General features: G+C 46.9%; 1 long non-coding RNA gene across 1 annotated transcript in view; it reads left to right on the top strand.

The window, feature by feature from the left end:
* Positions 1–8,784: 8,784 nt before the first annotated feature.
* The window catches only part of LOC116686609 (uncharacterized), a 16,845-nt gene continuing 15,971 nt past the window's right edge, over positions 8,785–9,658 (top strand). Inside the window, exon 1 of the long non-coding RNA XR_004331310.1 lies at positions 8,785–8,795. This is a non-coding gene — a long non-coding RNA (uncharacterized LOC116686609). The remainder of the gene's footprint in view (positions 8,796–9,658) is intronic.

The following is a 9,658-nucleotide window of genomic DNA, read 5'->3' as shown; positions in this document are numbered from 1 at the left end:
GTTCCATAAGTGCAGGACATGGATATGTACTGGATAAATATAGAAAAGAATACTATTAGTTCCTAGCGGTCTCTTCATCTGGTGTTTCTCAGTAACTTTGTGAGCAAAAGCAGTGACGACTCGGGGCTAATAGCCCTGACGAGGTTGAGATAAAATGCTAATGGCTTCTTCTTCTTCTTCCTGTGGGCCATTAGAGGAGCAGCAGCAGCAGCCTGTGTGATGTGGACTCCCCCCCCACCCCCCTACCCCCCCTACTGATCCCTATCAGGTCTGCTAATGGCCTCTGGAAGGAAGAAACCCCTTGGCGGCGTGTGATGCTAACCGGAGCGGGTCAGCCGTGTCACGGGGCTTTGATTCGCCGTTCGATCCGCTGTGGGGTTTTCTGGACGCGTCGGCCAATCGGCTTCGATCGTCGGCAGGAGGAGTTTCCGTGCTGGATTGATTCTGACGAGCGCTCGACCCCCCTCGTTAGCAGACTCCTCTCAAAGACCAGACGCTAACGGGACATCAAGACCTCACACAGATCTGCTGCTGGACCCAGAGAGGTCATCAGGAGGAAAGAAATCTACCGATTTGCAGGCAGGTGTGTGTGTTGGATGAAGAGGGATTTGAAATTAAATATTAGTGAGTATCAGTGTGCTTTAACCCTCCAATCTGACCTGTTTTCTAAAAGTTTCTTTTATCAGAAATTTGGGTTTTCCTTCAACCCTGGTGTTGTCTTCACCTTCGGGACCCTCTCGGGTCCCTTGGGACTTATTTGGGGTTTTTAAAAACAATTCTGAAACACAATTTTCCTTCATAATCTATTAACAAATATCATCTTTATCTCAGTTTCCAACAGCTGAGATAACATATATGTTTAGGGAATGCATCAGTCTCTACTAGCACACTATTAAACATGGACGTGGGGTTTGTTTTTTTTATCATAAGGTTATAATTCATGTTAAAAATCCACTATGGAAACAACATAAGTGTCATATCCAGAATAATGTTCGATCAGTAATACCTGTTTATCACAGGGAAATAAGGAGGAAAGCACAAGGACGCGGATTCGCAGGCAGGGAAACATGGGACCCCCTTGGACCATTTTTTCTTCTTGACAAAAATATAAAAAATGGGCAATTTGACCCCCGGATGCGATACCCATACAAAGGGTTTGTTAAAAAAAGTCCAGAAAACTTTAAAATGGTAGTAATAAGATTACAAGTCTGTGGTTTTGGACATTACACGAAGGTCTCGTTTTCTTTTTAGCATCTCTGTTGCCAAAGAGTTGACACCCAACTCACCACCCTGCACTCGACTACCCCATCAGGTACACCCTGACTACCAGCGGCCTGGGCAAGGTCTTATTCATCCCACTGAATGAGTATGCATTATCCCCCCCGGTACTGTAGTAGTATTCATTCATTGTGTTGTACGAAGATACGATATTTGAGGACATGTAGGGTGTCCCCACGCGTCTTCGAACCTGCTGTACTTCCTGTACCAATGATGACTAAAGGATCTCCGGATAAATCTACACTAAAATAAATTTTAATATTAATTTACACTTTATTGATCCCCAGTGGGGGAGGAAAAACTTACAAATTTCCAGTTTGTGTATACACTAACACACCACTGCTAAAAAAAAAAAACACAACACACCAACACCACACACACAAGCGCACACCCACCCACACGTAGAGATGTCAGAGTTTGGGGGCGGGGGGCGGGGGGGGGGGGGCTCCAGCTGGACCACCGCGCGCCTGAGCATTGAGGCGGGGGGGGGGCCCGGGGGTGCGGGGCCCGACGCGGGGGCGGTTCAGTCCACGTGCTCAAGGGCAACCTGGCCCAGTTGCCCAGGAGGGTTGACAAGTTGGAATCTCCCTCCCCAGCTACTGACTACACACCCTCCACTTACGGGGGAGACTGAACCGAAACCCCTGGATCCCTACCCAACTCCCCTACGGGACTGAGATACGGCCCCCCCCCCCCCAACTGCCTGCTGTGTTTTTTGGACACCTTGAGGGGTGGGGCGGGTCATCATTTCATTTCACATTGTTGAAAGATGCCTATTTTTCACATCTCTAAGGCCATTCCAGTCTCAGGCGTGTGCCTCTAAACCCGGATTCATTTACAAAAGCTTCTTGAAAGCTCCGGCGAATCCCCCTTACCAAATGAAATATGATGAACTACGGTGCATATATTTTGTTTCTCTCTCACTCCTTTCACTTTCCTTCTAGTTTCTGCTCCCATCTTTCTATGTCTGTTAAAATCAGCCGGAGACCAAGACTCAAGCAAAGCTCCAAATGGATATCGGTGTTTCTGCATTTCACTAATTGCAACAATTTCACCTGAAATGAATATTAGAGATTAAAGGGCTCATATTCAGGTTAATAATGCTATTTAGAGTAATCCGAAATCAGGTTTACATGGTGCATTTTCAATAAATCGCCCATGTATCCTCTTGTTGTAGCTATGCACATTGCTGCAGCTCCTCTTTCACCCTGTTGTGGTGAAGCATCTTGTGACATCCCCCTGATATTCTGTTCAATCTTTGTTGGGAGGTCTGAACCCATGTGCAGTACCTCAGGTAAGGACTACTAGCCCGTCGGAGCAGAGTTTATGAGGGCCTCCGAAAGGACATAGGTAAGGATACTAGCCAGTTCAGGAGCAGAGTCTGAGTGGCCCTGACAGTACCCTAGGTAAGGAATTAATGACCCCCCCCGTCAGAAGAAGCAGACACCGAAGTATAGTGGAGGGGCCCTGACAGTACCTAGGCTACAGGGACTACTATGCACCAGTCAGAGCCACAGAGTATGGGGCCAGACAGGTACTAGGGGAAGGGACTACTAGCCAGTTAGGAGCAGGGAGAGGGTCCTGACAGTACATAGGTAAGGATACTAGCCACCAGGCCGGAGCAGAGTATGGAGGGTCCTGACAGTACCGACGGTAAGGACCTACTAGCTCAGTAAGGAGCAGAGGTCATGAGGTCCGACAGTACCCTAGGTAATGACCCTAATAGACAGTCAGACCAGCAGAGTACTGAGGGCCTCCGACGTACCTAGGTAAGGATACTCTAGCCCAGTCAGAGCAGAGTATTGGGGTCCTGACAGTACCTCATTAAAAAACCCGACTTTGGCGTTTTTTTACCAACTGGCCCTGCTCCCCCCTTCACTCTCTGGACTCATTTTAACCCTCGTGTGTCTCCGTTGACCTGCAACTGGGTTTTGTCTGGGTTCGAAATTCAACATTGTGTTGTTCATTTTCTACACTTTTTTCACAATGTTGTTGTCACTTTCGTAACAATATCGTTGTCCCTTTTTACAGTGTTTTTCATGTTTAGGTACACCCTTTTCCGAGATTTTTTTTTTGTTCCATTTGCAGTGTTTAAAAAAAGATGTTTTCATTACTTTTTTCGGCTTTTTTGTAAGTTTTTTTCCCAAAATTGTCAGTTTTTTGTCATCGGTTTCCAATGTGACGCGAAGGGACACACACAAGGGTTCGCAGTGTATATATTCTGTTCCCACCAATGGGACAGCTGATATGTCGCATCTAAACACCCGATTGTAGTAAACACTCCAGCTACAGCAGGACCCTTAATCAATCCCTTTTATAAATACCTTTGGAAAAGTTCAGTTAAAGCCGGACTCGAAAAAATCAATCAACACCTTTCAGAAAAAACCTTTAGCTTCGTTTCAGAACACCGCCCATTCTCTGCAAATAAATTACTAACATCCCTGCAGGGAAAATATGCAATTAGATTTGATGTTTTACAAACATTTACCATCTTTTAGTTAAGAACTATCTTCTTGTGGAATCTGCTTTGTGAGCCACCACATGTAGTGTGTAACTCTCTCACGCGGGTCCTTTTAAGATGGGGAATGCTGAGTAAATTTGGATCCGGGCCATGGACCAAGATCAGAGATTTAGTTGCTTTTTTTTTTTTTTTTTTACACATACTGTTCCCTACTGTTGGGGTTTTTTTTTAGGTTTGTTTTCCTTTATGCCTGAAACAGCTCGAAGAGCGAGGACAGGAAAGGGAAAGAAAGAGGAGGGCGTGTGGTGGGGTGTTGTGTGTATGTGTGTGTTGCCTGTGTGGTGTGTGTGGGGCGGGGGGGCCCCCCCGGTGATATACAGCTTGAGGGCCCCCCCCCCAACCAGGTCGGATTTGAACCGGACCCCCCTGCGAGGGACGGAGCCTCCACTGCGTCAAGGTTGCGCCATTGGAGGCAACCCCCCCGGGTATGAACAATCTGACGGTTTGGATAACCTTCAGCAGAAATATCACCCGGTGTCACACAGTTTGGTAAATTACAGCTTTGAAAAAACCGTCTTTTTTGAAATTAGGGTAAAATAAAAAGTCATGTTTAATTTTTCACACACTGGCAGGCGGGTTCCTGAGTTTTTCCAACCGGGGATACCTTGGAGTCAGGGACACCACCTGCGTTCTCCTGCATTCTGGTGCATTTGTAACAACCAATTGTGTAGCACAGCGCTAGGAACAAACCAGACGGTGTTTTCTGTCAGATGGTTATAGATGTCGACATTTCCTACTGCTTGAAAGCCGCTCTTCTTTCGTGGAGAAAGAGAGAAAGAGAGAAGAGGAAAGCGATTTGACAACGTTGCGCCGCAAAGTTAAACAGAAGCTGTAACCACACATCTCCATGCAGGAAACCCGTGCGGTTCGATTCTCCCTTCTGATCGTTGTGAGGTTTTAAAATCTTGTTTCTGTCAATTCAACCAGTTTTACGCTGGCTTTTCTTTAAACAAGAATCCTGCGTTTTGTTCAAATTTTTCACGGGTCACGCCGTTTGCCGTTGAAGACCATCAAAATGGGATGAAACGCCTCGCTGTCCGGTTATTTTGTTTTACTTCTTGAGCACAAACTGTACAATTAGTAGAAAAAAGAAAAAAAAAAAAAAAAAAAAAAAAAACGAGTCGTTATCAGTTTTTGTTTTGTTTTGGAAAACAAAATATGGAGGAAAAACAAGTCATTTTTTTGCCGTGTGGTTTCTTTTCGCAAAAAACACGGATATGGCAGGTTTAAGAGAGGTATGGTTCCACTATAGGGGATGTCTCGTTTTACAACATATGTACAGGGTGGAGAAGGATATATCGGAAGCCTGCCACACACACACACACACACCCATACACAAAAATGGGTAATGTGAGAAAAACAAGGAAAAAAACCCAACAATAAAGTGACAAAAAAATTGGGAAAAAAAATCCTACAAAAACGTTGAGGAAATAAAAAGGAAAAAACCTCAAGAAGTCAAAATTTCGGCCCAGGGATAAACACAAAGTGCAGGTCGACACGAGGGTTTTAAACCTATCCAAACAACTTGGAAAAAAGAAAACAACACCCTCACCAATCTCATTAAAAGTGACACAAATGTGGAAAAAACCACACGAAAAAGTGGATACTTCGTTGACACCCCAACAAAGTGACAAAAAAAAAAAAACCAAATTTGGTTTTTATGGGTGCCGTGAAGACACACCCCCTATTCTTCACCGGAGCATCGTTAAGTGATGACAATTTTGGACCAAGTATGACAGTGGATGAGGACGGGGTACCAACAACAGGATACCGTGCTCAAGAGCAAAGAGCGGGCTGGTATCACACAAGGATCATCAACGTATCAACGTGTGTGAGGATCAACCCAAGGTATAAAACGCCAGGCCGCTGGGGAGTCTATCCTTAGACCCGCCCGCCCCAGCGACACATATTTTGCCACCCAAATCCGCATGCGTTGTTATACCCCCCACCCCCCCCCCACACTCGGCGGGAAATTTCATCAAAGGCTCAACAACGTATCATCAAAGTTATCACAAAAGTCTCACAACCACACCCAGTTCTTTCTTTTATTTCAATTCAACTTCGGTTGGCTGGGTCCAGTTCAAACCAAAGTACATCAAAGTATCAGCCAGAACAAGCGATCATCAGCCATGACCGCGGGAGAGGAAAGAGAGAGAGGGAGGCAGAACAGGGTGATCATCAACTACTGGGACAGAACGTATTCCCAAACCAAGCGCGAGAGATCCTGAGAGCCCACAGAACAGCGCCGGCATGTGAAGGGCCCGGCAACTATGCGCTCAGGTCCCTGCGCCACAGGCACCCGACCTACGCCCCTAGGCCCCTTTCTGCAGAAGCCCCGCGCCTCGGGTTTCCCGCCCACTGTGTATCGACACGTGAGACAGACCCTAGCCGATCTCAGTTTCCAGGGATATATGACCAAATGAAATCAACTCAATCTTACAGCGTATGCCCGGTAGGAGATATAACCAACCCAGTATCATCAACCAGTCATCATAAAGTTGTGTCCTAGTCATCGACCTTCACAGGGTCACCAAGGGTATCATCACAGATCAATATCTCGACTATTCTATCGCATCAAATATAGTTTATCGAATATCGAAAGGGTTTATTAAAGCAGTTGACAAACAGAGAAGTTTAGCCCAAAGCGATGTATCAGAACCAAAGTGGTATCCCCATCCAATCAGTACCCAGAGCATACAACAGGAGTAATCACCACATCACGTCAAAAGGCGAGGGTACCGATCCACACAGAGAGACATGTCGCCATCGAAACAGTTTGGGTGGGTGTATAGGATCATCTGGAGAGTATACAACAGGTGGTGACCATTCAAGATTAGATGCTACACTATTCCCTAGACGGTTATAAAAGTACTTGACAGCTAACTGTCACTGTCGTGGACGGACACACGCGGCACAGACGTTATCAAACAAAGGATCATCAATGACCCTCTATCGTACGAGATATTAGAGAAAAGTTCACAACTCATTCGCCAGAGGAAGTCAGCATGCTATACAGAAGTCCAGTAGATTACAGGCCTCTCACATAAGTGAATCAACAACCAGACATGACTTGATTCAAACAAGACGGAATCTAGGCCCAGAAGGAAGTCGATTCACAAACCAAAGAGAACGTCATTGAGAAGAAAGTGGAAAAGAAATGTGGATGCGAGAAGGTCTCCTCTATGCCTAAACGATCACTGTTGGTTCTGTCGCTTTAGTGTTGTCTCACGATTATCTTTTTTTGTAAAGAACAGGTATTATCGACCGTACCACAATGATGAACTTTTGTACTAAAGAGCGATTCATAAGACGAAAACGCGATACTTTTGGTACCGTGAGAGGGAGCTGGTTAGGATACCCGAGATTTATCCCTTTATTGGCTTGCAGGTAACGCACCCGGTTAGGTCTAGCGCCCACAGTGTGCGAAATCTGGCAGCTGTCCTCGTGTCTGTCCGTCCACCTGCCACTCAACGCATGGACAAGAAGAACTGACGCCGGGCCCGCACAACCCGGAGCAGACTTGTGATTTATGTGATCCATGCATGTGACACTACCGAGATTGGAGAATCTGGAACAGATTGGATTATATTATTGAGCTTACTGTAATGGGGGCCAGCCAGATCTACCCCTCACACCAGATCGGACCCGGCCCGCACGCCCCGAGCACCGCAGACGCCCACCCCCCCGCCAACCCAAACACGCACGCGACCTATGGGAATGTGAAGGTACTGTTTTTTTACCTACATATCAAGCGCTTGTCGCCTCTCAGTTTTTGGTGCCAAATACCTTTGCAGTAGAGGTTTAGATTTTATTATATTTAAGGCGGTGCTTGTAGTGCTTGGCTTAAAATAGGTAGTAAATGGGTTCCGCACCAATGTGCGTAGCAAATAGTAGTTGTTTGTTTATGTGAGGAACAAGAGGCAAGGATGCGACTGCCCTCTTACGCCCCCCCCCCCCCCACGAGTGTACGGCAAGGTGTGGTGAACTTCCACCACGTAGACTGTCAGTCCGCCATACTACAACAAAACAACGCACTCACACTACCTCTGATCCGCCACCTACCAGCCTATAGGCACACGCGCACGCTGGACACTCTAACTGGATTATTCCACGGTTCCCCATTTTCCTGCTCACCAAACGTCCTTTTAAGTAAACATTTGCCCTTCGTTCATTAAAATACCCCACGAGACCGTGATTTGTTAGTTGTTGTTAGGCCCTGATCACAGTGGATGCTATTCCGGGGATGTTGGACTAGACCTTAGCGCCAGATGGTGGTTCCATACAGAGTACAGTAGGAACAGAGGCGAGACAAGGTGTGTAGTTACTGTTTCGGCTTTCGTTTCTTCCTCATGTGTAGTGTGAATTATTGTATCCGGGACACAGGTAAGATCGCGCGAGAATCTCCTGGCACATGACATGCACTGCACGTTTGCGTTTGTATCAGTGTCAAGAGCTGTCGTACATCCAGGGATGCAGATGCCCTATAGTGGAGGGGGCGCACCCCGGGCCGCCCAGCCACACCCGCCAGTCTCCCCAGCAGGCCCCGCCAGTTCAGCAACGCCACCCTCCCCAACCCCCCCACCAAGAACACGCGTCCCACCTGGCTTGTTTAGTCCACACCCCTAATGTTCCTCTCCCCTCACCGTCCTCATAGGATAATCCCTAATATGATCATTGTCATCGTAACAATCACCATTGTTGATTTTATTATCCTTCTTCTGGTTTTGTCCGGGTCGTGGGATACCGGGGGTGTGTGTGGTGTGTGTTATGTGTGTGTGTGTGTTCGTGTATGGGGTGTGAGGTCGAGTTGTCGTTGTGGTTGTGTGTTGTGTGTGGAAGCAGGGAAGTGGTTGTTTCGGGTGTGTTTGTGTTAGTTGTGTGTGTGATGAGTGGGTGGTGTTGGATGTTGTTGTGTGAGTGGTTTTGGGTGTGGAGTTGCGTGTAGTGTGTGTATAATGTAGTAAGAGGGGTGGGTGTGAGGAGTTTGTGAAAGCTTGTCTGATATTACAGGATTGCGCTTAGAGCAGGAAGTGTGGATGTACGAATAGTGTGGGGAGCAAAAGGGTTTTCAGGGTTGTGATGTACGTGTGTTAAAGAAGTGGATGCTTGGGGTAAAGAGGTGGTAATCTGCGAAGTGGTTTGTTTTAATGAGAATTAGGTGTGTGTGTGATGTGTGTGGGGAGGTTCAGGTGGGTGTGTGTGTGTGTTGTTGTAGCGGGTGCTGGATGGTAGGTGGAAAAGACTTGGTATTGTGAGGTCTTTTCTGGCCGGGGGCCATGTAGTTTGCCACAGGTCTCTAGGCGAATCTCACTTGCCTCTTAAGTTCTCACAGACACGGTTTGCTCCATGTGCAGGTTTAGATGGCAGCGTGATCACGTGTGTGTGTGTGTGTTCTTCCCAAAGCCTCCTCCTGCTTGGATTGCCTGCTGGTGTGTGTGCTGTGAGAGCCCCAGACAAGAATACCAAAAGAGACTAGGAGATAGCCCATGTTGCATCATGTGATTCTGATTTGGTCAATCAGCGTCATTCTTATGGGTTTCTTGTAACTCTGGATCAGAAGACCCCTTGATAAGTATAACACATGTTGCCATGGGTGGAGTGTGTACAGGATCAGATTTACACTCAACTATAATCAGTTTTAACTCATCGAAATGGCAATGTTAGGGGATCCGGAGGGAAGAGACGAGGGGTGAGGAAAGGAAGGAAATTGGGGAGCGCTATCCAGCGCTACACAGCTACAATTGACTAACTGGCAGTATGGTGATGTGTGTGTGTGACGTTGCAGGATGCTTCTACGGGGGTGGTCGGTACCCTCCTGGCCTTCAACGACGAGATAAAGCATGCTGCACAGGTCATACC

The sequence above is a fragment of the Etheostoma spectabile genome, unplaced genomic scaffold, assembly GCF_008692095.1.
Source record: "Etheostoma spectabile isolate EspeVRDwgs_2016 unplaced genomic scaffold, UIUC_Espe_1.0 scaffold402, whole genome shotgun sequence".
Classification (NCBI taxonomy): domain Eukaryota; kingdom Metazoa; phylum Chordata; class Actinopteri; order Perciformes; family Percidae; genus Etheostoma; species Etheostoma spectabile.
The sequence above is the reverse complement of the archived record's forward strand: the minus strand, read 5'-3'. Positions and strand labels throughout refer to the sequence as shown.